We start from the raw sequence: 24,294 nt of genomic DNA, 5'->3' as shown, positions 1-24,294 counted from the left end.
CTCCTCCTTCTCCTCCTTCTCCTTCTTCTTCTTCTTTCTCCTTCTCCTTCTTCTTGTTTTGTTTTCTAAGTTTCTTTTTCTTTTTTTAAATTTTACTTTAAGTTCTGGGGTACATGTGCAGAATGTGCAGGCTTCTTACATAGGTATACATGTGCCATGGTGGTTTGAAGCAGCCTTTCTTCCAAAGTGTAGACTTTCTGGGGTCTCAATTGAATGCCTAGGCTAACTGAAATGTCCCTACCCTGGCATTTGAACTCCAGCATCTCTCAGGCATGTGGCCTCCAGAACCCCCTTTCTTCACAGCTCTCTAGTAGCTAATCTCTGCCAGGCCTTACATTGTCTCATCTTTTATTAGTATTTGGCCAAAAATTTAAAGGGTCCCTAATGCGGATTTCTGGAGCTCATTTTCCACACAACTCTCTCTTCTCTAGCATCCTACCCCACAGGGTTCCAACTTCCGAACTTTGATCTTTGCTTTCTCAGAGGCAATATGAGACCTCTGTATTCATTGGCCTCCTTCTCTGTCTATGTCTATGTCATAGTCTGGGATATGCTCCCAAGGGAAAGTTTAGTCAATTGTGGGGCTCACTCACCTCATGTGTTTTCCTTTTCTTAGCAATCACCATCCTATGCTCTAGTTGTCTAATACCTGAAAACAACTATTTCATATATTTTGCCCAGTTTTTTTAGTTTAGTTAGTTTGCTTTTTAATGCCGAGAAGGCTAGTCTGAGACTAATTACTCTGTCATAGGCAGAAGAGCAAGTTGCTTTTATATTTTTAATCCCATCTCCAGAAGAAATTAAAAAAAAATTAGCCAGGTATGGTGGTGTGTACCTGTAGTCCCAGCTACGCAGGAGGCTGAGGTGGGAGGATTGCTTGAGCCTGGGAAGTTGTGATTGCAGTGAGCCATGATTGCATCACTGCACTCCAGCCTGGACAACAGAATAAGATGCTTTCTCAAAAAAAATTTTTTTCTATAAGAATTTTCTTTCTTCTTTTTTTTTTTTTTTTTTTTGAGACAGGGTATCAGCTCTGTCACCTAGCCAGAAAGAAGTACAGTGGCATAATTTCAGCTCACTGCAGCCTCAGCCTCCCAGGTTCAAGCAATCCTCCCACCTCAGCCTCCCAAGTAGCTGGAACCACATACGCATACCACCACACCGACTAATTTTTGTATTTTTTTGTAGAGACATGGTTTCACCATGTTGCCAAGGCTGGTCTCAAATTCCTGGGCTCAAGTGATCCACCCACCTTGGCCTCCCAAAGTGCTAGGATTACAGGCATGAGCCACCATGTCTGGCCTTTTTTCTAAGAATTTAAAAAATTCTTGAATGTTTTATTCCTTCTGCATTTTTTTTTCCAAGATGGAGTCTCACTTTGTCACCCAGGCTGGAGTGCAGTGGTGCAATCTGGACTCACTGCAACCTCCTCCTCCTTTGTTCAAGTGATTCTCTGCCTTAGCCTCCCAAGTAGCAGGGGTTACAGGCACACGCTACCACACTCAGCTAATTGTTGTACTTTTAGTAGAAACAGGGTTTCACCATGTTGGCCAGGCTGGTCTTGAACTTCTGACCTCAGGTGATCCGCCCACCTCAGCCTCCATAAGTGCTGGGATTACAGCTGTGAACCACTGCACTGGCCCCTTCTGCATATTTTTTATCTCAAATTCTATTTCTTTTTTCATTGCTGATTCACATTAGAGACTTCTCAAGTATCAGGCAATCCTTGGCTATCAGCTTCTATTGGATGGTAAGGCAATGTGAGGTTGATCTGAAACTCTGGATGTGTATGCAGAACTAGTCACAGGTAAACTTTACTGTAGTGTTGTCTGGCAGGGCCTGATACCAGACTCTTCAAGTAATTTTCCTTGAGCTAGGAGAAATCATCCATTCTCCCAGGGAATGGGGGTCAGAGATCTTATTTTTTGGTAATGAATAATGATCACTTGATCATTCTGTTTCAGTATCTTGTCCTTGAATTAAAATATCTATAGTTCCATTTCTTCAGAGAGCAGATCTTTATTTGTCTTCCAGGATTGGGGATGGATAGTAGCTTCAGTTTTGGGGCAGGTTTCTGAGGGAGAGGAAGCTGGCAAACTATACGGCATTTAAAAATATCAATTTTCTATTTTAAAATCCATTTGTACTAATTTTGACTCTCAAGAGTAACTGATGCTTCAATTTTCTGAGCATTTCTGGGATTCCGTTGTCTGTTTCTGGATTTCCATTACACTGTTAGGTTTTAGTATTCTCTGGTTTGTTAAGTCAGTTACCACTCATCCATCTGCTTTTCAGCCAAAATGTTGATTGCTATGATCTTTTTTCAAATTCTCTTTCTCCTTGTGGTTAAAAAAATCTACTTACTGTCATTTTACTGTGGTTTTAGGAGAGAGAGGCAATACATTCTATATTTTTAATCTGCTGTGTTTAACTGGATGCCTGTGTTCAGGATTTTAAGTCTACAAGTGTCACACAATTAGGGCTAAGTATTTCTGTGGTAGCCTGATCTCAATCCTTAGTTTATCTGCATTGTGGTGAAGTCTTTTTATTTTCATTTTTAAAAAACTGTGCAACAGAGCAATGACATTGTGACTTTGTATTAATCAAATATAATATTGGTTTCTTAAATATGAGTTAATGTTTTAAATATAAGAAAAATATTATCGATGCCAAAAAAGCCAAAGAGAGTTCATGGATTCTTTGAAGTTCATCCACAGACCCAAAGGTGCTAAGCATGAAGTGCTTAATTAAATAACGAAATGTACAATGTATATATATATATATATATATATATGTACATATATATATATATATATATGTACATATATATATATAAAATACATTTTATCTCAAAAATCTTTTACTTTTTTTTTTTTTTTGAGACGGAGTCTCACTCTGTCACCCAGGCTAGAGTGCAGTGGTGTGGTCTTGGCTCACTACAACCTCTGCCTCCCAGGTTCAAGCGATTCTTGTACCTCAGCCTCCAGAGTAGCTGGGATTACAGGTATGCACCACCACACCCAGCTAATTTTTATATTTTTAGTAGAGATGGGGTTCTGCCATGTTGGCCAGGCTGGTCTCCAACTCCTGGCCTCAAGTGATCCGCCCGCCTTGGCTTCTCAAAGTGCTGGGAGTCCAGGTGTGAGCTACCATGGCCTGGCCTGTCAAGCCCTTTTATAACAGCATCTGTTCATTCATGATGGTGGAGCCCTCATAACCTAAATGCCTCCCCTGCAAAAGACAGTGGGGATTAAGTTTCTAATACATGAAGTTTGGAGGACATATTCAGACCATAACACTTAGTAAATTATAAGGAAATGTTAAGATAATACTTATTTTTCAAACCAATAAAATCCTCCTTCCTTCTTCCTCTATTTACCTTCCTTCTTTCCATACCCGTTTACTAGTAAATATTTTCTTTAGGACTGGATTAGGCACTGTAAGGGATTAAAAACAAGAAATTGAAACTATAGTTCAGTGTTGGTAGAAGATTGATAAAGTCTATTTTAGGATACGATGCTTGTGTTTGTGGTTTATCTTTAGCTTATGTTGATGTTTCAGATTAGCTGAATTCCTTTTAAAGGATGAGTTGCTTTGGCATATTGGCTCATTTACTTAGAGATAGCCTAAGAAAACTGCACAGAAATAATTGCATTTCAGAAGAAATACAGGGGTAATGTGATTAACATACAATCTGGGGTTTATGGTTTTAACCAGATCTAGATCATATCTTCAGTTACGAGACTGTTTATTCTCCTGGAAGCCTGGGAAAACTTGTTTTAGCATCTGCTAGTAGTTTTGGAATTTCATGTTGTTTATATTTTGGAAAATAATTAAACTAATTTCTTTGAAACAAAAAAACAGCACTAAAAAATAATGTTAATGGTGTAGAAATCACAGAGGATTACCTGAAACAAACTTGGGGAGGGTAAGCAGTGTGTAGTTTTTCTATTCACTAGCCCAGGGCTCAGGAAACATTTCACTCTATCGTACTCATCCAGGAAAGCAAAAGTAAGTGTGTGCTTTGGTACTTAATGAAATGAAATGTACTTTGTTAAGATACACATTTCTTCATTAATGGATGTGGTTGGAAAGGGTAGGGGAGGACACTGTTGTTACTTTGCTGAGGTTTTTCAAAGGGCAATAAACTACTTGTGATCCAGCAAAAACTGAGATCGCATTAGAAATCAAGTATAGACCAGGTTCTCTGAGTCTTAACAATGAATGAAAATGCTATATTTTTGTAATGTCTGCGTTTAAAATTGTATAATCTATTTAAGAACTTCATATGGCAATAAGCTTATCTTGGGGATTTGTATTAGTCATCTATTCCTGCATAATGCTCTAACCCAAAATCTAAATTTAAGCTACTAACAGCTTACACAACAATCATTTATTATCTCACAGCTTCTTTGGGTCAGGAGTCCAAGTATAGCTTATCTGGGTGCCTCAGTCTCAAGATTTCTCACAGGCTGCAAACAAGATGTCAGGTGGGACTACGGTCTCATCTGAAGCCTTGCCTGGGGGATGATATGCTTCCAAGCTCCCTGTCATGGCTGTTGGCAGGCCTCAGCTTTTCACTGGTTTTTCGCTAAAGACCATGATTTGTTGTCATGTAGTCCTCTCCGCAGGATAGCTTACAACGCGGCAGCTAACTTCCTTAGAATGTGTGTGTGTGTGTGTGTGTGTGTGTGTGTGTGTGTGTGTGTGTGTGTGTGTGACAGACAGAAAGAAAGAGAGAGAGAGGGAAAGAGAGAAACACAAAATAGAAGCCACAGTCTATTAAACCTAATCCTGGAAATGACATTTCATCACTGTCAGTACTCTGTTTGTTAGAAGTTGAGTCAGTAGGTCCAGCTCACACTCAAGAGCAGAGGATTATACAAGGCTGTGAATACCAGGAAGTGGGGACCATTAGGGACCATCTTTTTTTTCCCATCCCCACTCAGCTTAAAGGCAGTCTACCATTAGAGACCATCTTAAAAGCTGCCTATCATGATTTTGTGGGACTCAATGTTAAATAAAAATGCAGAGCTCTTTGTTCAAAGAATATTAATATTTTCAAGATGATGACAGCAGTGAATTAAACCAAGTCTGGGACTCTTCTAAGTGTGGGTCCTGCTGACTGTACAGGTCACATGACCATGAAGTTGGCCCTGCTGCCTACCATAGGTCTAACTTTCCATCCCAGTCACTCACTTAGTTAAGCAAGGCTGTAAACCACCTGGGCCAAAAATTTTTTTCTGACTTATGAGGAGGAGATGAAAAAAATCTCTTTCAACAATAATCTTCTAAACTTAAAATAATTTGAATGCTGAAAAGATACAGGTGAAAATGAATACAGCTAGCATTCTGCATATATTTTAGTAAGTGTTATGAAATTAAAAAAAAAGACTATCAGTTTGAGGTTAAATGAATTTTGAATTGCAACTTGGGAAAAAGAGGAGCAAAGAGTTGAGACAAAACGAGCAAATATTAGTTTAAGAACTAATGACAAGGGTTGAAATGATTTATCAGTTAGGGCCTGGAATGAAATGGCATACTCAAAGTGTATAATTTGAGAAGAATTTTAAAAAGGAACTGTAGTTATCCCCTGGTATCTTTAAGGGATTGGTTCCAGGACCCTGGCAGATACCAAAATCCACAGATGCTCAAGTCCCTTATATAAAATGGCATAGTATTTGCATACAGCCTATGCACATTGTCCTGTATACTTTATTTATTTATTTATTATTATTATTATTATTTGAGACAGAGTCTTGCTCTGTTACCCTGGCTGGAATGCAGTGGCATGATCTCAACTCACTGCAACCTCTGCCTCCCGGGTTCAAGCAATTCTCTTGAGTAGCTGGAACTACAGATGCGCACCACCACACCCAGCTAATTGTTGTATTTTTAGTAGAGATGGGGTTTCACTATGTTGGCCAGGGTGGTCTTGAACTCCTGATCTCAGGTGATCCACCCGCCTTGCCCTCCCAAAATGCTGGGATTACAGGCATGAGCCACTGGGCCCATCCTGTCCTGTATACTTTAAATCATCTCCAGATTACAATAAGTTTTATAATACCCAATAAAATGTAAATACCACATAAATAGTTGTTATACTCTATTGTCTAGGGAATATGGATGAGAAAAAGAAGTCTGTTTATACCAGTACATATGCAACTGTTCACTTTTTGGAATATTTTTGATCCATGTTTGGTTGAATTGTGGATGTAGAATACCTGGATATGGAGGGCTGACTATATTTACAAAGGTGTGGCTGGGGTACAAGGAACCTACAAGCAATACAGCAATAATCTGGTTCTCATAATAATGGGACTGCTACCATCTCTACAACTGAATGATATGGTGGGGGTGGGGAGAGGGGCATGAAGAAGCTGGTACTGGAATGTGGACACACAGCAGGCTGTGTGGGGAGGGCTTGCTGACAGGAGCTGTGATCCATGGTGGACAAAGGCAGCTCTTCCTGGGATGTCTTGGAAGGGTAGAATTTAGGAAAATAAATACAGATGGTGCCTGACTTACAATGGCTCAACTTAAGATTTTTTTGACTTCATGATGGCGCAAAAGCAATACACATTGAGTAGAAATCATACTTTGACTGTTAAATTTTGATATTTTCCTAAGCTAGCAATATACTCAGTCTATCATGATGTTGGAGGTGGCAGTAAGCTGCTGGTTTCAGTCAGCCACTTCACCACCACCGTTAACAACTGATATTGTACTCTACTGTGTGCTGTGTTCCATAAATTATGTGAGATATTCAACACTTTATTATAAAATAGGCTTTGTGTTAGATGATTTTGCCCAACTGTAGGCTAATGGAAGTGTTCTGAGTACTTACAGTAGGCTAGACTAAACTATGATGTTGGATAGGTTAGGTGTATTAAGTGCATTTTTGGCTTACAATATGTTCAACTTAATGATGGGTTAATGGAGACATAACCCCATTCTAAGTGTGAGAGCATCTATACTCAGCTCTCACTGTCTTTTTTTCCTTCAAATATCCTGCTGAACACAAGGAAGGGTGGACAAGGTAAGTACCAAGAAAAGATTTCCAGTAGTGATAGATACCAAGACAGGACTGCAGTGGAACAGTCTAATAGAGAGGACATAAATATCTCATCTGCCTATTTATAATGCTTTTGTATGGGTTTAGACTTACGTCCAGGTGGAGGGAGTTGCTTAGTAGTTTCTTTTGCAGCTAACATATATTTATAAAGAAAATCGCCTTCCAATAAATATAGATTCTATTTTTTGTATTTAAAAATTATTTAAAATGTTTTAATCATATTTTCTGGTGATATACATTTCTATGGTTAAGAATTTGAAATGAAAACACTATCTCTTCAATTCCTATGCCTCAGTCCCTGAGTTTCCCAGTCACTGGTATTCACTGGTATTAGTTTTGAATATACCCTTCTTGAGATATTATATACCCAATAAAGCAAATATATTAATAAGTCATTTTCATCTTTAAATGGAATACTATACATATTTTTCTTTATCTTACTTTTTTCACTTAACAATATATCTTTGAGGTTACTTTATGTCAGTACACAGAATCCTTCCTCTTCCTTTCTTCCTTCCTCTCAGTAATTTATTCATTTAGTAGCTAATATGCAAGGTATTGTCTTAGGTGATGTGGTAGATCTCATATTTTTTTCAGCTGCATAACATTATATCATATGAATACACCATAATATATTTACTAGTCCCTATTGGTGAGCATTTAGGTTATTTCTAACCTCTTGATATTACTAATGATACTTCCTTGATTAATCTTGGTCATCCATCATTTTGCAAATAAATGAGTATATCTGGAGGATAAACTCCAAAAGTGAAGTTGCTGGGTCAGAGGGTAAGTATATTTATAATTGTGATAGATACTGTTACATTGCCTTTCATAGAGGTTGTGCCGATCTACATTCCAGAAGTAATATATCTTGCCTGTCAAAGTGTATCAATTTTTTAATCTTTGCCAATTTAGTAGGTGAAATATTATCTCAGAGTTGTTTTGCTTTTATTTTATTATGAGAGAGAATACTTTTTCAGCAGCATAAGAACCCTTTCTACCTTTTAATAAACCAGCTGGGCATGGTGGCTCATGTCTGTCATCCCAGCACTTTGGAAGGCTGAGGTGGGTGGACTGCTTGAGCCCAGGGATTTGAGACCAGCCTGGCCAACGTGGCAAAACCCTGTCTCTGCACAAAAAAATACAAAAATTAGCCAAGTGTGGTGGCATGGACCTTTAGTCTTAGCAACTCAGGAGGCTAAGGTGGGGAAGATCACCTGAGCCCGGAAATGTTGAGGCTCCAGTAAGCCCAGATTGCACCACTGCACTCAAGCCTGGATGACAGGGTGAGACCCGGTCTCAAAACCAAAAAACCAAAAACCAAAAAACACCACAACCCAAAAAACCCAAAAACAACAACAAAAAACCATCTCTTCATAAAATTTGCCTGTTTTTCTAAAGGGCTCTTGAGCTTTTTCTTACTAATTTATGAAAGATAGGTATAAATACAGAAATATCAGTCACTTTTCAGTGCCATGAGTTGCAATATTTTCCCCAAAGTGTTTCTGTTTATGATGGTTTTAATGTGCAGATATTTTAGCTTTTTTAAGTAGTTGAATTTATAAATCTTTTATTTGTGGTTTCTGGGTTTATGCCATATTTAGAAAGACTTTCTGAAACACTGATTCATCTTTGTGTTCCTGGAATAAATCATATTTGATTATGGTGTGTTGTTCCTTAATTGTGCTACTGGATTTTCTTTGCTAATATAATGTTTAACATTGCTTCCTACAAATTGGTATTATTCATCATTTAGCTCTTTCTTCTCTACTTTTTGGAACAAAAGGGATGTTTTTGTTACTAGTCTATGCATGTTATGTCTCCTGTTTTTGACAAGTGGTTTCAGTTTCACACCTCAGTGTGTGTCTGTGATGGTTTATTTTATGTGTTAACTTGACTGGGCCATGACGTGTTCAGATATTTGATCAAACATTATTTTGGGTATTATTGTGAGTGTGTTTTTGGATGAGATTAACATTTAAATAGGTAGACTAAGTATAAAGTAGAATGCCCTCCCCAATGTGGGTGGGTCTCATCCAATCAGTTGAAGGCCTTAATAAAACAAAAGGGTTGATTATTCTTGAGTAAGAGAGAAGTCTTCCTGCCTGACTGCCTTTGGACTTCATCTGAAACATTAGTTCTTCCTCAGTTTTGAGCTTGCCAGTGTTTAGACGGGAACTACACTATTAGCTCTCCTGGTTCTCAAGTCTTTGGACTCAGACTGGAACTAAACCATTAATTCTCCTGAATTTCCAGCTTGCTTGATTCACCCTACAGATCTTGGGACTTGTCTGCCTCCATAATTGCATGAGCTAATTCCTCCTTATTATATGCCTCTTTGTGTGTGTATATATGTATATGTGTTTGTGTATGTATATATAATCAGAAACAATAGATTATAAATAATATATTAAAATATATACAATATAAATATATATCACATTAATATATAGGAACATAAAATATGTATATTTTTTTGTGTATATATATATATATATATAATATATATACACATCACCTATTGGTTCTCTTTCTCTGGAGAACCTTGACTAATACCATGTCTTTTACCTAGGAGAAATGTACATTGCTGATTAATTCTGAGATTTTTACCAACAGACCTCCTGTCTCTGTTTTCTCTTGACTTTATTTTTTCTTCTCTGGTTTTGGCCTCTCTTCCAAATATATTGTGGCTTGGATATCAGCTGTCTCTAGTCTCATGAGATGAACCATGCATTTTTTACTTTCATGTTATTTTGGTTTATTTCATGTTATTGTGTTTTTAAGTGGTTGTTTTCTGCAAGGAGAAGAGGGAATTTCCTATGGTATTCTTTGTTCTGTAAACCACAAGTTTAGATCTTGTTAAACTGACCATGTCATTTTCTTAGGTTTGTTATTAGTGCTTGACAAAGAGGGAAGAAAATTTGGAATACTGAGTAATTTGGAAAGGAAGAAGTAAGAAAAAGGATGAGGGTGAAAGGAGATGGCTTGAGGCCAAAGGAGCAAAACAATTGCTGGAAAATTACCAATGCAATATTTAGAGGAGTTTTAAGTATGACAATATCCACCATGCTATTTGAATTTGTATGAAAATCCTTTCTGAGACACATCCCCTCTCTCAATCCTCAGTAAATTCTTCTGGAAGTATGATTTTTTTTTTTTGAGACAGAGTCTTGCTCTGTCGCCCAGGCTGGAGTGCAGTGGCATGATCTCGGCTCACTACAACCTCTGCCTCCCAGGTTCAAGTGATTCTCCTGCCTCAGCCTCCCGAGTAGCTGGGATTACAGGTGCTCACCACCACGCCCAGCAAATTTTTATATTTTTAGTAGAGATGGGGTTTCACCATATTGGCCAGGCTGGTCTTGAACTCCTGACTTCAGGTGATCCACCCGCCTCGGCCTCCCAAAGTGCTGGGATTACAGGCGGGAGCCACTGCACCAGGCTGGAAGTATGAAAAATTTAATAAGCAAATTTTCTCTCTTTCTCTCTGAATATGCATTTCGAATTGAGGGAAAGGCTGAATATCATGCCTGGGACTTCTTGGTATAAAACAGAAATAGATTATGCAGAAACAAACTTCAAAGCAGAGCTGCCAATGAAAATACCTCCTCCTAGTAGATATTCAAAAAGATTGAGAAAGGTTAGGAGCTCTCAGAATGTGGAATAGCCATTCTAGCTAATCACATCTAGTTGTAAACGGTTTGAGAGACTTGAAGACGATACCTTTTTTCTAAACTGATAATATGTATTTCTTTTACCATTTATGTATACTTTAGGATAGATGCCTTTGGGGGCATACAATCATAAATAAATCCCCTATGTTAGAAGAACTCATAGAAGTAACCCAAGTTTAGAAAAGAACAATGGTTTGATATGTTCACCTCCTTTCTACTCCTATTTAGTCAGCAGACCACTCACAGAAATGTGTCCCTCCATGTCCCTATGTGTGCATGATGTAGGGGAATATCTGTATGTATGTAAAGGCACCATACCTGGTCCTACGTGTCTCTAAAAGCTTTTATATAGCATGAGAGCATTTAAAAAAGCAGTATTTGGGGTAGCTGAACAGGGTTTGAACAACCTTTCTCTTTCTACTCCTATCTTCCCATCTTTCAGTCATCAGAAAAGATATTTTTGGAGATGGTTTAATGGTGAAAAAAAGTTCACAAATTATTTGGGAAGAAGAAAGATAAATCCTGCACATTCATTATGATCAGTGTAAAAAATGTATTTGAGTGGAAAAATAGACAAACAAAATTTCTTTCAGTAGTGGGGCACTAGATTATTTCTTTCTTAAAAATTTCTGTGTATTCTTGATTTAAAAGTTACTTCCAAAATTTGATTTAATGTGTATTTTTTTCTTAAAAACAGTGACTATGATGTTTCCTTCTTAAAAAGATGATTTTCTTTCTTAAAAATTTCTGTGTATTCTAAATTTAAAGGTTACTAACAAAAGTTTATGTGTATATATATATAGAGGTATACATCTCTCTCTCTCTCTATATATATATATATTTTTTTTTTTTGAGACAGAGTCTTGCTCTATTGCCCAGGCTGGAGTGCAGTGGTGTGATATTGGCTCACTGCAAACTCCACCTCCTGGGTTCAAGTGATTCTCCTGCCTCAGCCTCCTGAGTAGCTGAGATTACAGGTGCGTGCCACCACCCCTGGCTAATTTTTGTATTTTTAGTAGAGACAGGGTTTCATCATGTTGGCCAGGCTGGTCTTGAACTCCTGACCTTAGGTGATCTGTCTGCCTTGGCCTACCAAAGTGCTGGGATTACAGGAGTAAGCCACCATGCCCAGTCATATTTTTTTTTCTTAAAAACACTGACTATGATGTACATATGTGTAAACTGTGGAGTGCTGGCTTTCCAGAAACTTGATAGTCTTCTTTATTTGATCTCTACTGTACACTAGATGAGTTTTTCTCTGTCATGGTTTCACCTTAATACATTTATGTGTGTGAGACATATCTTTGCATACTCCTATATGTTAATTTAATTAACGAGGAAAAATGTTCTAGTTAAATATTTGTAGAATTTTAAATTCAAATGTACCCTTTTCTTTGTGGAGAAATCTATTTTCTTCTTAATCAAAGAATCAAGATTGACAGCCTTTTGCACCTGAGAAAATAAACAGCTACTCTATTGGTGAAAAACAGCATCCAATTTATAGTATAAAATTATATTACATATCTGTGGTACTCAGATATTTAAAATAATAAAATTTTAATTATTCAGAATAAATATTAGGTGGAAAGTTAATGTTTGAGCTTATCCAGTGTCTAAGCCAAGATTACTTTAGTGGCAAATAACAAATTCACGAAGGCAAGATTTAACAAGGAGAGGAAATTTATTATAAGGATGCACGGATATCTCTCAAAACTCAAGGGCAAGGATATTGTCCAGAACATTCTCAGGTCTGGAACCAAGTATTGGAAAGTCATTAGAACTGCAGAGAGCTGGTTACTGGGAAGAAGATCCTGTGTCTCTCTGGAGACATCTGAACGCTCTCTCATCTCTGCCTCTCCTCTGTATTTCTGTTTTATTTTTCTCTGTAGACAGGTCTGTCCTAGTTCTTTTGCACATGACAGCCTTAAAGCACTTCATTTTACATCCTTGGCTCAAGTGAACATCTCAGACTGATAAATGTATCAAAATTTCAAATCTAAATTCCTAAAATAAAGGATTTGATGGACCCATACTGAGATGAGTTTCCAACCCTGGGTCAATCACACATGAGCAGTGTGTGAGGTCATGTATTACTAATAGAGTCGCTAAAGGTCTGTATTTGAAGAAGAAAGTGCTCAGAGAGAACTGATCATTCCCTGGTTTTTTTTTGTTGTTGTTGTTTTGTTTTTTTTGCAGACAGAGTCTTGCTCTTTGGCCAAGGCTAGAGTGCAGTGGCATGATCTTGACTCACTGCAACCTCCACCTCCCGGATTCAAATGATTCTCCCACCTCAGCCTCCCCAGTAGCTGGGACTACAGGCACGTGCCACCATACTTTGCTAATTTTTGTATGTTAAGTAGAGATGGGGTTTTACCATGTTGGCCAGGCTGGTCTCAAACTTCTGACCTCAAGTGATCCGCCTGCCTCAGCCTCCCAAAGTGCTGGCATCACAGGCATAAGCCACCGCGCCCGACCTGATCTCTCCCTCTTATGTGCCTTCCATGTATCTACTAAACATGTCTATCATAGCACCTGTTAACACTTTGTTTCATTTGGTTTTTTCTTTGCATGTGGAGGACAGGGACAGCATGCTTAGTGTCCTTATCACTAGCAGACATGAAATTAGGCAGTAATAATAATTAACATCTATTTAGCATTTAATTGTGTATCAGGCATTAAAAATTTCTTTTTCTTTTCTAATTTATTTAATTTTCTCAGCAACTCTATACAAGGAACAATGCTAATCTTCTTCTTTAGAAATGATTAGATGAAAAATAGCATTGACAATGAGTCTTAGAAGTCATATCTGTTATAGTATGAATATTTACCCCCTCCAAAACTCATGTTAAAATTTATCTTCCGTGGGGCAGGATTGAGAGGTCAGGCCTATAAGAGGTGACTGAGTTGTGAGCGATTCACGAATCAATGGGTTAATTGATTAATGGGCTATGGAGGTGGGATTGGTGGCTTTATAAGAAGAGGAAGAGAGAGCTGAGCTGGAACGTCATGTGATGCCTTGCACCACCTTGGGACTCTGCAGGGAGTCCCCACCAGGAAGAAATTCTTCACCAGATGTACTCTCTCGACCTGGGACTTCTCAGCTTCCATAACTGTAAGAAGGAAATTCCTCTTCTCTATAAATCATATGGTGTTTAGAATACCAGTTTCAGGCATTCTGTTATAAGCAACAAAAAATGAGCTAAGACAATATCACTGACTGAAAGGCTGTAAAATTTTTGGTCTACCCATAATAATACCATCTGCAGTATTGTTTATTCAAAGAGCTTATACTTTTTTTTACCACTTGGTGTCAGAGTTGTACTATTTGAATATATTAGTGCACTTGGGAAATCTCGTGGGAGTTATCTGTGAGCTTTAAGCATTTTACTCTTTGTTTAAATAATTTCTTAGTACATAACTATGTTCTGCACGAAGTAACTAAGGAGAGCAAATGTTCTTTTAGTCTTCCTGTGATATTTTTAGGTTAAACTGCATTTGCTGCCACATTGGAAGGGAAGACTACCACTGCGAGAAGTGCACACAGAATTTATGAGAGAATTCTTGGAGGCTCAAACAATGTTTTCTCATTTTTGCAGAAGACAGGAATAAGTCTGTCTCTCAGATTAATCCTCTGTGTAAGAACCAATTAAATACTTCTGCCTCTAAATGACATCTAGGAGGATTTACCTCTCACAGGATGACAGCCTGATTTCTGACTGAGGGATCAGAGAACCAGGATAAATACTGGATAAATGGATCAAGTATTTCAAATACAAAAACAATGCTAAGTGACTATTAAGATAAGTCACTTATTAATTTATTCAACAAAGATTTATTGATCTTCTGTAATGTTCTGGGCCCTGGTTTGGGAAGATTCCCGATTCTCATGGTATTAGCCAACTTTTCTACCCAGCCCACCTTTGGTGTCTGTCTATTGCAGTATTCCTCACATATCCTGAGTTTGACAAACATGAAAAGATAATGACCTGTTATAAAAAGAGAGACTAAGCCCGGACATATTGCAGGAAAAACAATCATCTTGGTGCCTGGAATATTCAAGGTATTCTCCTTTAAAGAAGTGGTAAAACACACATAAACATAAAATTTGCCACTTTCATTCATCATCAGGGTATTATTAAGAATTTGCCTATTGGGCCCAGGCGTGGTGGCTCATGCCTGCAATCCCAGCGCTTTGGGAGGCCAAGGTGGGTGGATCATGAGGTCAGGAGTTTGAGACCAGCCTGGCCAACATGGTCAAACCTCGTCTCTACTAAAAATACAAAAAATTAGCTGGGCGCGGTGGCGGATGCCTGTAATCCCAGCTACTCAAAAGGCTGAGGCAGGATAATTGCTTGAACCTGGGAGGCAGAAGTTGCAGTGAGCTGAGATTGCGCCATTGCACTACAGCCTGGGCAACTAGAGCAAAACTCTGTCTCAAAAAAAAAAAAAAAAAAGAATTTGCCTATTGGTATCAAGGTTTTGCAATGACTTTTAAATGAAAATTGGGTTATAAGAATATGATTAGGCCAGGCGCAGTGGCTTACTCCTGTAGCACTTTGGGAGGCTGATGTGGGCAGATCACTTGAGTCCAGGAGTTTGAGAACAGCCTGGGCAACATAGTGAGACCTCATCTCTACAAAAAATACAAAAATTAGCTGGGCATAGTGCACACACCTGTGGTCCCAGCTACTTGGGAGGCTGAGGTAGGAGCCTCCCTGAACTTGGGAGATGTAGGTTGCAGTGATCCATGATTGTGCCACTGCACTCCAGCCTGGGCGACAAAGTGAGACCCTGTCTCAAAAAAAAAAAAAAGATTAATTAGACATATTAAATATGTACCTAAAAAAGCAACTATGAATAATTAAGGAGTCAGTTAAAAAAAAAGAAACTAAACAGAAGTGGGAGATTTCCATAATTACTTTGAAACTGGCGATATCCAGTCTGTATGCTATGCTATTTTTTCTTTTTAAAAATTTTAATTTGGCTGGGTGCAGTGGCTCACGCCTGTAATACCAGCACTTTGGGAGGCCAAGGCGGGCAGATCACGAAGTCAGGAGATCGAGACCATCCTGGCTAACATGGTGAAAGCCCGTCTCTACTAAAAGTACAAAAATTAGCTGGGCGTGGTGGTGCATGCCTGTAATCCCAGCTACTCGGGAGGCTGAGGCAGGAGAATCGCTTGAACCAGGGAGTTGGAGGTTGCAGTGAGCCGAGATTGCACCACAGGACCTCAGCCTGGCAACAGAGTGAGACTCCGTCTCAAAAAATAAATTTATTTATTCACTTAAAAATATATTCTCAAGTTTCAAAACTCAAAGACATAACTTTTTTTTTTCTTTTTTTTGAGATGGGATCTCGCTATCTTGGCCAGGTTGGTCTTGAACTTTTGGCTTCAAATGATCCTCCCACCTCAGCCTCCCCAAATGTTGGGATAACAGGTATGAGCCACCATGCCGAATCCTAGAAGGTTTTATATATATACTGAGAAGCTTCTCCTTATCACTGATCCCTGGTCACCCTGTTACCCTTGCTAGAGGCAACCAATAGTGACGGCATTTAAAAAATATTTTCAGAGATATTTTATTCTTCTGTATACCAAAACGCATATATTCTCTATCCCCCAACCCTTTTTTATGTCTGAATAGTATTTCATTGTATTGTCAGGCAAAATTGTGAAAGATTTTGAAATGGGAAAAAAGAAACAAAAGAAAAAAAGATTACTGGGTGTCTTTTCAATGGAATACTGAATTTTTTTAGTGAACACTTCTAGGTTACCTAATACTATAGGAGTCTGTATCTTCCACTGTCTTAATGGAGTATTTTAAACACGGTTAAGTTGGAGAAAACGGGAAGTAATGTAAGTGAATTTTGCCTGCTGGAGAGGCAATTGATTTCCCTTTCTCCCCAAGAGGTCCATTTTATATCTATTAACAAATTAATTTCATTATTCCTAATGGCCTATGTATCTGTTCTTTATTGTTTTATTTTTATTTTTGAGGAGTCTGACTTTGTTGCCCAGGCTGGAGTGCAGTGGTGCACTGCAACCTCTGCCTCCTGGGCTCAAGTGATTCTCCTGCCTCAGCCTCCCGAGTGGCTGGGATTACAGGCGGCTGCCATCAAGCCCAGCTAATTTTTGTATTTTTAGTAGAGACAGGGTTTCACCATGTTGGCCAGGCTGGTCTTGAACTCCTGGACTCCAGTAATCGCCCGCCTTGGCTTCCTAAAGTGCTGGGATTACAGGTGTGAGCCACCGTGCCCAGCCTATATCTATCCGTTCTTTAGATTGTTCTTTGAACAATTTGTTACAAAGAAAATTTTTCTTTTTCTTCTTTTAAGAAACTCATGGTCTATGTAACATCTTATTGGTTCCCTCATTAATCAATGAGTTACAAAGTTGGCATATGTTAATTTTATATTTGTATGATAGCCATAATTTTACCTATAAAAATTATCCTTAATAGTTTTAGGTGGTCATCCACTGAGATGCCTGATGACAAAGCCAGGTAAACTGCCTTGCTGGAAAAGTGGATTTTGTGGGTTACTTAAACCTAGGCATATTGTTTCTTAGATCCCAGAATAATCCCTAGTGTCAGTAGAACTTTAACTTGGCTATTTCTCTAGTTTTTTCCCCATTTTTTTCCTTGATTTTGTGTTTTCTTTTGTTCACACATGACAAATAAGTATTCTCTACTGGTGGCAGCAGTGACTTGGGATTTGATTTTATGGTGTGATGTATTTGATGCTTTCTGTAAATGGATGATAGAGATTTATTTTCTATTGAGTGAGGGATGACAGAAAATTTGGCTTGCTAGTCTTTTTTTGTTTGTTTATTTTGAACTCAGTTAAAAATGTTATGTTCAGTGGGAAAGAGAACAGTTCTTCGATATTTGCCCTGTTGAGCTTCTGTGTGTGTGTGTGTGTGTGTGTGTGTGTGAGACAGAGTCTCTCTCTGTTGCCCAGGCTGGAGTGCAATGGCACGATCTCCACTCACTGCAACCTCCACCTCCCAAGTTCAAGCAATTCTCCTCCTCGCCGTCCCGAGTAGCTGGGATTACAGGTTCCCATCACCATACTCGGCTAATTTTTGTATTATTAGTAGAGACGGGGTTTCACCATGTTGGTCAGACTGGTCTCAAACTTTTGAACTCAGTTGATCCACCCACCTTGGCCTCCCAAAGTGCTAGGATTACAGGCATGAGCCACCGTGCCCGGCTGTCGAGCTTTTGTGTTTCTATGTTTACTCTTGACCTATGGCTGAAGTTGTAGAACTGAAGCTAAAAGTTTTCTATATATCTGTGCCTATGTGTCTTTGTGTTTATGTGTCTATAATTCAGAAAGACCCTTTCCTCCCATTTTATGAGTATAAAATGTTTTCTTAGCTCCAGAAAGTATTAATAAATTAGATTATAATCTCTTAAATTAAAGGGGCTCTGTTCTGATTGGCTTATTGAGTTAAATAAGTGCTTATATAAACTAAAGTCCCTAAAAATGCCTGTAACAGAAGGACTTTTTTTTAATCTTTTTTTCGATCTTTTTTTCCCCCCCTTTTTGTGGAGAACAGGGTCTCACTATATTGCCTAGACAGGTCTCGAACTCCTGGGCTCAAGCTATCCTCTCGCCTCTGCCTCCCTAAGAGCTATGATTACAGGCATGAGCCACCGTGCACAGCCAGGACTTTGACTTCTAACATTTTAAATGTGCTAAACTTTAAAAAATTCATATAGAAACTTAATTTAGGAATATTTTAGGAATCCCCGTTCACATAATTAAAGCAAATGAGATTAGTATAATAATTTTGATGAGAAAATAACAACTATATCTTTTCTGGATTTATCAGTGTACTAAATCATAAAATACAATTATACAATTTATTTTACTGGGGCTTATTTTTTCTAAACTTATGTAGGACATACAGATTTTCTAGTCAAGTAAGCTAACATTACTCCTCCATAATGTTTAAGATTATAAAAAACATAAATTTGTGTGAAATAAAATAGAATAATTATTTTGACAAACTTTTATATAAAGAACAATTAAGTTTTTAAAGTCTTCCAGTTTAAACAATTTTTGAGATCTTTGGGTAGCTTACAATCTTGAATTAATATTATATTAGGCAAATGTATCAGTAATTATTGGATACGTAAATAATTTCTAAGATGCAATTCTGAGATTTTGATTATTAAATATCATATTATTTCTAAGCTTTTGCTTATTTTTAAATATTCTGTAAATCTAAATCTTTGGATCATTTAATGAATGTGCTCATTTTGCCACTCTATGATGTAAAAGGGATGTGTATGTTTGTAGAAAGTTGTGTTATGTGTGTTCGTGAACTTTGCTAGTCTACTAAAATACTTCTTTATATTAAACAGTTTTCAATTACCTACCTTCATCCAATTTTCCGTGTAAAGTAGAGGTTAACTACTTTGATTAAAAGTTATAACTACAGCTTGGGCAACATAACAAGACCCCATCTCTACGAAAAAGAAAAAAATTAGCTGGGTGTGGTGCCTGTAGTTTGTCCTAGCTGCTCAGGAGGCTGAGGTGAGAGGATCGCTTGAGCCCACGAGTTCAAGGCTGTGGTGAGCTATGATTGCACTAGTGTACTCCAGCTTAGGTGACAGAGTGAGACCTTGTCTAAAAAAAATTATAATTAATATGGCTCATTGAGACTATACTGTGAACATTGGTGCTAGAGAAATATAATTATTTATGTGCCTTGTTTGTCAAGGAAAAAGAGAGTAGTTTTATCCTAATGCAGGTATTCTCAAACCCTTTGATCTCAGGATCCCTTCACATTTTTAAAACTTTTAAGGACAACTAAAGAGCTTTTGTTTAAGTAGGTTATATTTATCAGCATTTGCCATATTGGAAATGACAATTAAGAAACCTTTAAAGTATTTGATCCTTTTGAAAAATAGAGATGATGAACTGATTGCATGCTAACCTAAATAACACATTTAATAAAAACAAATTATATTTTAAAAAATTAGTGAGGAGACTTGCATTGTTTTAAATCTTTGCAAATCTCTTTGAGAGCTGGCTAATAGAACACAGCCAGAGTCTCATACCTCCTGCATTCAATCTGTGATATTATATATCATATGGCATATAAAAAAACTTCATTGTACACTGGTGAGAAGACAAGTGAAAAAGGCAATTCTAAGGTGTCAATTTATTCTAGAATACGAAACATTGAAAATGAATTTGCCTTGGTTTATAATACCTAAGTCTGAAAAGAATATATGCAATGGGCTAAAATTTTGGCATAGTTTGCCTAGTTTTGATGGTCTTGCTTTCTTGGTTTACTGATTAATGCCTTTGTCTACAATAGGTGAGATTAAAAAAAAGTTCTGTGTATAGCAAAGTGTCTGTGTCTTACCAGAGTAATTTTCTGTGCTTTATATTAACTTATACGTCCTTTTTTTTTTTTTTTTTTTTTTGAGATGGCGTCTTGCTCTGTCACACAGGCTGGAGTACAATGGTGTGATCTCAGCTCACTGCAACCTCTGCCTCCCAGGTTCAAGCGATTCTCATGCCTCAGCCTCCCAAGTAGCTGGGATTACAGGCGCACGCCACCACACCTAGCTAATTTCAGTATTTTTAGTAGAGATGGGGTTTCACCACATTAGCCAGGCTGCTCTTGAAGTCCTGACCTCAGGTGATGTGCCTGCCTCAGCCTCCCAAAGTGCTGGGATTACAAGCATGAGCCACCACGCCTGGCCTTATATGTCCTTATTTAGGAAAAATAAGAACAAAAAGTCTTCATTTATGAAAGAGGAGGCTGCTTACAAGGCAGCCAGGTGAGGAGGATGGATGATATTTCTCAAACCACCTCCCTGAAAATTTGGAGATGAGGGTTTTTAAGAATTGTCTGGTGGTCAGGGGGCTAGGGAATGGGTTCTACTGATTGGTTGGGTCAGGGATGAAATCACAGAGGTGTCAAAACTGTCTTCACGTGTTAAGTCAGCTCCTTGGTGGGGGTAACCAGTCTGGGTGGTGTCAGTTGGTCCATCAGAATGCCAAGTCTGAAAAATATCTCAAAGATCAGTCTTAGGTTTCACAATAGGGGTGTTACCTATAAGAGCAATTGGAGAAGTTACCAATATCGTAACCACTGGTTATGTGACTCCTTGAGCAGTAAGCAATTATAAAAAGTGAGCTAAGAGACAATGATTGATTACTGTTTATGCATATATTTTAACAAAATTCAGGGTCCTACAGTAATCTTAACTTTGTAGGCTTTTATTAGTTTTATAAATGTGGTTTCAGACCCTAAACAGAGGGGTGAGTTTTGGGAAGGGACTGTTATTATCCTCACTTTAAAGTTAAATTATAAACTAAATTTCTCCCACAGTTAGCTTGGTCTATGTACAGAAATCAGCAAAGGCACTTAGATTGTGAAGTTAGAAACAAGATGAAATCAGTTATGTCATTTTTTCTAACTGCTATAATTTTGCCAAGGCAGTTTCAGATTGTTTACGTTTTTCTGGTTAACTCTTTCCCCTTTTGCCCTGCGAATACTTGCCAGCAGCACTTGCAGCTGCAGTGTTTACCCCGAGATAACTTTGCCATTAAACATCTCACTTTTATTATTATTTTTGCATTGCTCTAGTATATCAACTTTAGAAACAAAAGACATCATCATTCTACTTATAGCATTCTGGTTTTGGTAGTGGCATTTCCATTTACAAAATATAGTAATTCTCCATTGCTGAAAATGTCAAATCCTAGAAAATGTAGCATTCCTATGCATGATGTTAACATCATTCTTGAACAGTTATTGACCAAAGATTCATTTGATGAATTCAATTTTTCTGAAATAGACAATTTTGATGATTCAGATGATTCTGATGTTAGTTCTGTTTAGAAATAACTCCAAGATCAGTTTTTATATTTTATTTTCACATTAAAAATCATACAGATTTGCTTCAGCCTCAGAGCATGTTTATGTAAAATTAAATGAGCGTTGGCAACAAGCTGCCCCCCACTTTTTTTAAAATGGGGAAAGGGTTAGAGGGGGAGATTAGCATTTTTCAAGGGGAAGTGTTTCCTTACAGAGGGGTTTTAACTAAACAAAAGGAGTATAGAACTTTTTTTGGTAGGGGTTAGTAGGGGGTTCCTGAATGGATGAAATTGTCTACTAGTTAAGAAAACATTTACCAATTCCCATAGTGTTTGTGCTCATGGTCATTCTTAGGATAATATACAACATCTAGGTCTAAGATTGGAAAGGGAGATATCATGTATTATTTTGAGTCTTTTGGTTGGGGATATTAATAAAAATGTGATAAAATCAAGGTAAACTGAACAAAACCTTTGCTCCCAAAGCTGATTCTTCCAGACAAGATAAGAACAGAAATATTGGGATTCAGCAAAGAGTATACAGGTAGCCAAAGGAAACAGTAACTGAAAAGATTAATATAATTTACAGAAATGATCCTCAGAAGAATAAAGAGTTGATCGATTTGAACTTGTATTACCTTTTATAAAGGAAAAAAAGGAAAAAGAAGAGCTAAAATAGGATCCAAGTTTGTTACCTTTGACAGTCTAGCTAGAGAGTGTATAGGACTCTTGGGAATCTCTCCAGAGTAGATGGGAAGTCTTGGTCTGTCCCTACATAGATAGGAGAAATTTGGGTAACTGATGGTTTGTAATAGACATTTGTTGTTTTGTGCTGTCATCCTTCTGTTAACAGTGTCCTAACTTTTTTTTTCAGAAAAAGCATCTTTTATCTCACTTCCAGTTCATATAGTTTATTAGTTTGGATTCCTTTAAGCAGAGCCTGAGATTAGAAGTTGGGTGTAGGGATTTATTTGGGAGATGATATCAAGAAGCAGAAGTGAGGAAGTAGGGAGAGTATGAAACACATGAAACATGGAAAAGCCAATAGCCAATAGAGTGATTTATCAAGTTCATTATCACTGCGGCAAGTGGGGCTCAATTCTTTCAAAGATCCTATAGGAACTCATTAGAACGTTCCTAGGTATAACCTCTCTGAAGGTTGGGAGGCTGCAGAATTATCTGCTATCTCCATCCCTACTTGGTTGAATATTGCCACTAGGGACATTAAATCCCCTGCACTTTGGGCCTGTGCTCATGTGGAGGTTGAGGAAATTGCCATTGCTTTGGAAAGCCTTGAAGCAGAAAAGTGGAGAAACACAGGGCAGGTGCTTGAGTGTGGTGGGTTCAGTATGCACAGAAAATTCTATCACAGCTGATGCTGAAATCAGAGGTGGCACAAGGGGAAGTGACACAGGGTACCAAAGAGTCTGTTACAGTAGCTTAAGTGGTATTGAGTCCATTCCATGTTCAGGAGCGGGAATATGACTTAACTGGGAAATCAGAATGGTGTATTCCCTGGGGTGTTTGGTTTAAAAATGGGCATGCTACCCTATTTGGACTGATTAGAGTCAGGCCTAAGACTTTTGTTTGTCTACAATAAAAGAGATACTTTCTTATTTTCTGGGACAGAAGCAATAAAGACTAAGCCTGGAGATACAGACTGCCATCTTGCTACCATGTGGATTAGATCTCCGTGAAGAAAGTCAGCACGGAGGAAAGAAGAGTTGAGAAATGGAGGGAGAACAAGTCATATTGACATTATCTGAGTGTTGAATCCAGCAAAGCTTAATTCTCATTTACATAAGCCAAGAATTCCTCCTTCTTCAAACTTATCCTCCCTCACCCCAAGCCAGTTTTTTATAGCTTACAACAGAAAGAAACATGACAGACACAGAATCTCTTTCTAACTGGGTAAGGTCTTGGAGCTTAGATGGTCTCTCTTAGTAGAAGGAAGCCATCTTGCAGAGGGGCAGTTTTGGTACCTGAACTCCTTTGTTAATCAATGAGAGAGACAAGAATCTGCTGAATTATGAAATCTACTTCTGTCCATCTGCAGACATCACGACTTTCCCCTGTAGCTGTAACATCAGATCACTTGATTGTCATTTGCGTTTTTAGTTTCTGGTAACTTTATTGGGAATTGCCTATGCATGTAAAAAGTATTTTTGTTACATTTGCCTAGTGTTTTTAAGTGCTTATAGCAGAAGAGTTTTCCGTTTATCTACTTTGCTGGGACCACTCTTTATTAATTTTATGTATTAACTCACTCTATAGCAGATGCCAATGATGGCTGCAGTATATTCCCCTGGCTCCATAAATTCACCTACATCAGCAGACAGTTGTTGGCACTTGGTCTGTTGCTGTTTTGCTGCCTGAGGGCTTTCTCTGCCCTGTAGGCACTTGTTCCACTACAAGCAGGGGCAACTCTACTTTCTTTGTACTGAGGTGGACTGATTTTTGAAGTTTATCTGATACTAACATAACTACTTCAGCCTTCTTATGGTTGTTATTTGCATGGTATATCTTTCCCATCCATTTCCTTTCAACTTGTGCCTTTATACTGAAAGTGCATCTCTTGTAGATAGCATGTTGTTGCGTCTTGCTTTTTTATTAATTTTACGATCTCTGACTTTCAATCGGAGTATTTAGTTCATTAAAATTTAATGTAGTTACTAATGTGGTTGGATTTAGAGCTATTAT

This window comes from Pan troglodytes, chromosome 5, assembly GCF_028858775.2.
Source record: "Pan troglodytes isolate AG18354 chromosome 5, NHGRI_mPanTro3-v2.0_pri, whole genome shotgun sequence".
NCBI classification, from domain to species: Eukaryota; Metazoa; Chordata; class Mammalia; order Primates; family Hominidae; genus Pan; species Pan troglodytes.
Note: the sequence above shows the minus strand (reverse complement) of the source record.